The sequence below is a fragment of the Alexandromys fortis genome, unplaced genomic scaffold (assembly GCF_014885135.2).
Source record: "Alexandromys fortis isolate MF-2015 unplaced genomic scaffold, M_Fortis_MF-2015_v1.1 scaffold_366, whole genome shotgun sequence".
NCBI classification, from domain to species: domain Eukaryota; kingdom Metazoa; phylum Chordata; class Mammalia; order Rodentia; family Cricetidae; genus Alexandromys; species Alexandromys fortis.
Genome location: NW_026068239.1, coordinates 498,933 through 505,940, shown reverse-complemented (window position 1 = coordinate 505,940; position 7,008 = coordinate 498,933). Strand labels below are relative to the sequence as shown.

Below are 7,008 nucleotides of genomic sequence, written 5' to 3'. Positions count from 1 at the left end.
CTCTCTCTCTCTCTCTCTCTCTCTCTCTCTCTCTCTCTCTCTCTCTCTCTCTCTCTGCCTTCCTTCTCCCATCATTCAGTCCAGTTTTCCCTGCCTAACTAAGTTCTACCCTATCAAGCCAAGGTAGTTTCTTTATTTATTAACCAATAAAAGCAACATATAAACAGAAGGACTTCCCACACCATTTCCCCTTTTCTGTTTAAACAAAAAAGGAGGCTTTAACATAGTAAAATTATATATACCAAAACAGTTATCAAGCAAGAATTATAGTTACAATATTCATATTTACTTTATCTTTTATCATAACTAAGGAAAACTATAACTATAAATTTTTCAGCTCTATTAAAGACTACAGAAGGACATAATATTACCTAAGTAAACAGGAAGTACATGGTCAGCAACTTCCAAAACTCTAAAATTGACAGAGACATCTTGCTGCCTAGCCAGTCACCCAATGTTCTTCTGTATCATTGGGGCATCCAATCTTCAGCCTACAGGCCAATAGTATCTAGCAGACTTTTCCATGAAGCATAAAATTTCTGCAAAGCAGACAGTTCTGCCTATATTGGCATTTTGTCAGTCATTTTGTTCTGTGTCCTGAATGTGTCTGGCAGACTATTTCATGAAGCAGTAACCCTGAAAACTCTTTTTCACCTTTAGGCAAGTTCAGCAGTCATTGCTCTGTGGGTCCTGCATGTCCAATTAAGATGTCCAGGCAAGAACAGTTTCTTGCCCAAATAGCTAACAAACTCCATAAGGAGCCTCTTCAATGCCCATCATCCTCTTGAAGTATCTTGGTGTTGCTAGGAGCAGATGTGTCTCATTGTCATGAAAAGTCCTAAGTTATTAAAGCATTTAAAATGCCATATTATGAAGGTTGCTGAAAGATTTGAAGAATACCTATATTGAACTATATCTCAATACATCTAGAAAATCTAACTACCATGACTATAAGCTTGACTCTTATAGATGAATATTTAGTAATTTTCATTTCTTATTTATACATTACATTTTTAAGTGATCTACACAAACATAATACCTTAATCAAGGTCAGATATACATATACATCTAACAAAATTGACCTTAAATTTGTATCAATAAACCAATATCCATAGCAATGCAAATTATTCATATCTATATACCCCTTTAAATGTAAAGAAATATTTACAAACAATATTTGGGAATATGGGCGCAGTTCAGAAGAAAATGGCCTAAAAGACTATTCTCACATTCCCCAAAAATGGACTATGGATGTTTTCCTTCATTTAGAATGTTGGTTACAAGTTGTTATTGACAATGATCAGGAGAAAAGCTAAACAAAGGATATTAGGTTCAAAATTCTTGTTCTTTAAGAAAAGGGGGTGGGGGCGCTGTGGGACAATGGTTTTACCCTGTAAGCATTTGTGTCCTGTGCTTGTTTAATAAAATACTGATTGGCCAGTAGTCAGGCTTAAAGTATAGGTGGAGCGATCAGTCAGGAAGTAGAGATGGGTCAAGGAGAACTCTGAGAAGAAGATTCTGTAGTCTGCAATCATGACCCAAACACAGAAGAAACAAGATAAGACTACCTCGCCAAAAAGGTACCAAGCCATGTGGTTAAGTCAGACAAGAATCATGGGGTATATTATAAGAATTATTATATAAGAATTAGTAAATAAGAAGCCTGAGCTAATGGTCCGATCAGTTTATAACTAATGTAGACCTCTCTGTGATTTCTTTGTGACTTAACAGTTGCAGGAACCAGGCAGGACAAAAACCTCAGTCAACACCCAAGTGCTGGGATGGAAGGCAGGCCACCATTACTACCTGGTGTAGGGTTTCCTTCTGTATGCTGTGAATGTGTTTTGTTAATGAATAAAGCTGCTTTTTATCTATAGCTGCCAGAGGAGATGCTGTGCACTGGTACTGATAAGCCACAAGCCTAATGATAAAATATAAAATAATAGACGTGGGCTAATTTAAGATATAAGAGCTAGCTAGAAATATGAATAAACTATTGGCCAAACAGTATTGCAAATAATATAGTTTCTGTGTGGTTATTTTGGGTCTGGGCTGCCAGGAACGAATGAACAACCTTCTCCAACAACTACCCAACAACTTTTACCATCTTTAACACGTTTCCCAATAATTTTTTTTTTCTGTAGTTAGATCAAGGGAGGAATCAATTTGCATGTATACAAGAGGTTTATTTCCTTGCCTATAAAAATCTTCAATGTAAAATAACAACTCTATAGAAAATAAGCTATTCTGAGCTAAATGTAAGTGACCATAGCCAAGGGCATGTACAAAGTATTCCAAATGTCATGTTTCATTGCTTAAAATGTTCAGGGATCTTTTGCAACCACAGGAAAAAAAAAGAAAGTCATAAATTATTGTATTTGCAAAATTCATCACTGGTAGATAGCTATAGCAGGGTAGAAAAATCTCTTCTATTGATTTCAAATGTTGTCTTATACTTAACTTTAGGGTAAGTAGAAGTTAGAGGTCTACTAGGTCTAGGAATATACTCCCAGAAGTTTACTTCTTAGTCACTAGAACTTTAGTTCAGAAAAAAAAAAATCAGAAGCAAATAGCTACTAAAAACCCTAAAATAGCTCAAGACAATTTTGAATGTTGGCCTCTAATAATCAGAACAATGGCAATGGGTTTTTGATCCTACTGCACGTATTGGCTTTGTGGGAGCCTAGGCAGTTTGGATGCTCACCTTACTAGACCTGGATGGAGGAGGGTGGTCCTTGGACTTCCCACAGGGCAGAGAACCCTGATTGCTCTTTGGGCTGACGAGGGAGGGGGACTTGACTGGGGGAGGGGGAGGGAAAGGGGAGGCGGCGGTGGGGAAGAGACAGAAATCTTTAATAAATAAAAAAAAGGAAAAAGAGAAAAAAAATCATCTCTCTCAACCATGATATTCTAGACATTCAAGATCATGCGATCAGGGGAAATATAATATAGATGCAACCTTTTCAGAGAACCCCAGTTTATAAGGATAAAGAGTTCTATCCTTGATCTGTCAGACTTCTTTTAAGTTAGGCCAACACTAGAGCTACAACTGTCTTTAATTACAGGGCAGTGATCTTGAATTTTTCTCTAGTACTTGTGCTTCATAAAAATAGTGAAAGTTAAAAGAATTCCTGAGAGGTGAAAAACATCCCATCATCCATTGTTTACTTTTTTTTCGAGACAGGGTTTCCCTGTGTAACAGCTATACTGGAACTAGCTCTTGGAGACCAGCCTGGCCTTGAACTTACAGAGATCTGCCTATATGTGTATATCATGACTGCCTGGCCCCCAGTGCTTACTTTTCTAAAGGCAGTGAGACCTGGGAGAGTGAACCCTAAAGACAAGTCAGACTAAAGTCTCATGCAATAATCAACTTTATTCAGAGCATCAAATAATTTATACCCTAAGGGTTAAGAAAGGTCACATGAGTAAAATTCTTATTTAAAAGTATATTTTTTTAAAATTGAAGTCACAAGACTCTTGTCTTCTTAGAGTTTTCTCACAAGCACTCAGAATTTCCCTCACAAGACTTCATTCTTGCACAGTGTTCTGACAATCCTCCAAGAGGCTCATGATCAGAATTTTCATAAAAAAAGCAAACAAATGGACTCTATACTTGTTTTATGTGACCTGACACATCTGGAAAATGGAAAGACAAAGAAAAGAAAATATATTGTTATGCTAAATTTTGTGACGAGTAGACAGTTATGCAGAACCTGAGTGGAAAGAGGGTGCATGATCTGAGTGGAGAGGGTTTAATATCTAACCTAATGATGCATCTCAGTGCAGAGATGCTCAGAAAAACAAGAAAGGATTCTTCATGGGTCTCTGTGTTTAAGGAGATGTCTCTGTCCTCCCTTTACATATGCTCTTAGTGTACTTAAAATGTGTCTGTCTGAAGTATGCTGAGTGTATAGCTAAAGGGCATATGTCTGAAGTATACTGAGTAAATGTCTAAAAGAAAGGTTTTATGACCTTTCTTGGGGATACATTTTAAATCTCTGGTCTGCTTCCATGAAGAATGTTGGAAGAAGATCATGGGGACTCTCCTATGTTTGGTATTTTCTCAAATGCCAAAGTTTAAAATTTAAGGATCTGTAATCTGTGGTGGAACTGCCACCAAGATGCAGAGTTTTATGATGACCCTGATGGGGAAAAACATCACACTCGAATTTGAACCTTCAGACACTATAGAAAATGTGAAGACCAATATGCAGGATAAGAAAAAATTCCTCCTGATAAGCAGAGGCTGATTTTCACTGGTAAGCAACTAGAAGATGGCCCTACTTGGTCTGACTACAACATTCAAAAGACCCACCCTTTATCTTGTGTTGAGATTTCATAGTGGTGCTAAGAAAAGGAAGAAAAAGTCTTCCACCACTCCCAGGAAGAATAAGCATAAGAGAAAGAAGGTTAAGTAGAAGTACCGTAGGTGGGTGAAAATGGCAAAATTAGTTGTCTTTGTCAAGAGTGCCCTTCTGATGAATGTGGTGCTGGAATTTTCATGGCTAACCACTTTGACAGACATTACTGTCCCAAGTGTTGTCTGACTTACTGCTTCAACAAACCAGAAGACAAGTAGCTGTATATGAATAAATAAAAAGACATGAATTGAGAAAAAGTTCAAATTTGAGAATGCATGCCTTCTAACCCACGTCTTCACAGACTTCTTCACTTAGAACACAGGCTATGTCCCTGAACAGTCTTACACAGCACATCACATATATAAGACCAACTGCTGTGTTCTTTATTGTGATGAAGTTAGATGTGCAGTTCCCTTCCTTTACCTCATAAATGCTAAGGTGACAATCTTGCCCTACTGACAACTGAGAAAGGCATGCTTACCAATCAGATTTTGGTTGTGAGTCTTCCCTACTAGATTTCTGGTCTTTGTTTCAATTTGCATCTCAGACAAGAAACATTCTTTGCTGGAGCACGGAGAGGTTGCCAAGGCTGTGATAGCAAGGCTGGGGGACAGTTTTTTCAGTCCCATCACACTTTTATCCCATTACTCGCTACTTGGTTCAGCCCAGCTTCATGAAATCTATTGTTCTGTTTTACCTCGTTCATGAATATTTGCACAGATTCTTCCAACATTCTCTCTATTGCAATGGATCCAGCAGTCTCTGTCTCCTCTTGCAATGATATTTCTAAAGAAATTCTTCTTAAACCTGAACTTTGATTTGATGAAAGCTTATACCTTGCTCTAAAGATGTGTTTTGCTTCTATTTTCTTAGAGAAATTGCTGTTGTTTGTATTTTACATGTAGTTTAATGATTTGATACCTTAACTAAAGATGCTGAGAGTATATCCAGCCTGGTGGTAGTAATGGTAGCATTATTAAGACCCAATCTCGTCCTTCCATTTGACTATCAAACTGTTGAAACAATGGACTCCAAAAAATTCAAATTTACCTGGGAAAATCATGTTTAGAAAAGAGAAGGATGTGGCTGGCAGAGGAGAAAATTTGTCTTAAGGATAACACTGAGAACTTGTCACAAGGCCCCAATGGAAAGACTGGAGCTGAGACACCAGTGGCTGGGGAATCACACCTGAGCTTTTGACTTATGTGTATTTCATGACTTCCCTTTAGAATCTAACCTTGATGGAAGACAGGTTTTTATATCATTAGGAGGTAAAGCAGTAGGGAGCCCAGGGTCTCTGGATTTCTGACTCCCTTTCCAGTGTGGCTAATATTAAACAGATATCCCTTTCTCTGTTCTTCTCTATTGACGATGGTGGGCAGAACCTGCTCTGTTACAACTGGCAGGACTCAGGCTCAGTCCCCAATTAGAGTAACAGGAGGAAAAAAAGGCAGGCTAGTTCTACGTAGAAGATCTTTTTTCTGTAATAGGGAAATGTTCAGGGTAAAACAGAACAACATTGTGTGCCATTAGTTTCTTTTCTAAAAGACTGCAGAAACCAGGGAAAAGTTTATCCAGACGTTTGACAAATTTCTAAGTAGTCTGGACATTCAGACTTTATGCATATCTGGAAGATAGTTTCATGTAGGGATAAGTCCCGCCCCTTAGGGGGCGTGTTCGCCTCGGGCTAATGTTAGCTTATAAATTTGGCGAGTGTGCTCCCAGACACTGCTTCTGCTTTCCTGGTCTCCGCAGGAAGGTGGTTCTGTAAGTCTATTTCTCCATTAAAGCTGTATATATTTTGACAATCTGTCTGCATTCGTTTATGCCGTTACAGTTTCTCTAGTCACTTTTGCTGATTATGGAATGCTATATTCTTAAAAAAAAAAAAAGACTTAACATTGTTTATGCAGGACATTCAGAACAAGGGATTTTCATAAGAAAAACTGACACTGAAAGTGTTTCCTGAGAACAGGAAAATTTTGTAGCAGTGGGGTTCCATTTGTGACTGTATTCATTGAGGAGCTAATGCCTTGGCATTGGTGCTTGTCGGTAATGCCTCCAGAAAACCTGATGTGTAAATGCAAAGTAGGTAGGCTCATTTATGTAAGCAAAGTACCCTTTGTGGTGTTTAATACAATTACTCTCACCAAGCTGCACTCCTAGAGAGTTTAATCAACACATTAAATTCTAGTGATTGACTTGTTTTTACTATTGGCCTCCCTACTGAGTCCGCAGATGAGCAAAGGTTGACTACCTCACTTTGCCTGGGGCAAGATGCTGATTCCTACAAAGTCAGAAGCAAATAAACTCTCTGCAGATAGCACAGGACAAAAAGACTGGCTTTGAAACAAGGGGTATGGCGTTGTAATTAGACAGTTTCTCCTCCCGTCCAGGCTAAATTTTTCTCTGCACTTTTTTATTTCATATGTTGCTTTTGAAATATTATAATACTTTCTGCTTTATGATAATAGTACTATAGGAAAAATGCTATTGGCTACTTTTGCTTTTGAATTGAGTGATAGTAATTTTGCATTTAAAAAGATACAGAGATATGAAGTTGAGAATTTCAGCATTCTTTTTCTATTGTGATCTAATATTTTACTACATACATCTTACTATTTTAAAAGACACTATAAATCTA

The 7,008-nt window shown here is 37.8% G+C and overlaps 1 pseudogene; it reads left to right on the top strand.

Annotated features, from left to right (window-relative positions):
* The first annotated feature begins 4,124 nt into the window (after positions 1 to 4,124).
* LOC126493964 (ubiquitin-40S ribosomal protein S27a-like) lies at positions 4,125 to 4,582 on the top strand (annotated as a pseudogene).
* The last annotated feature ends 2,426 nt before the right edge of the window (positions 4,583 to 7,008 follow it).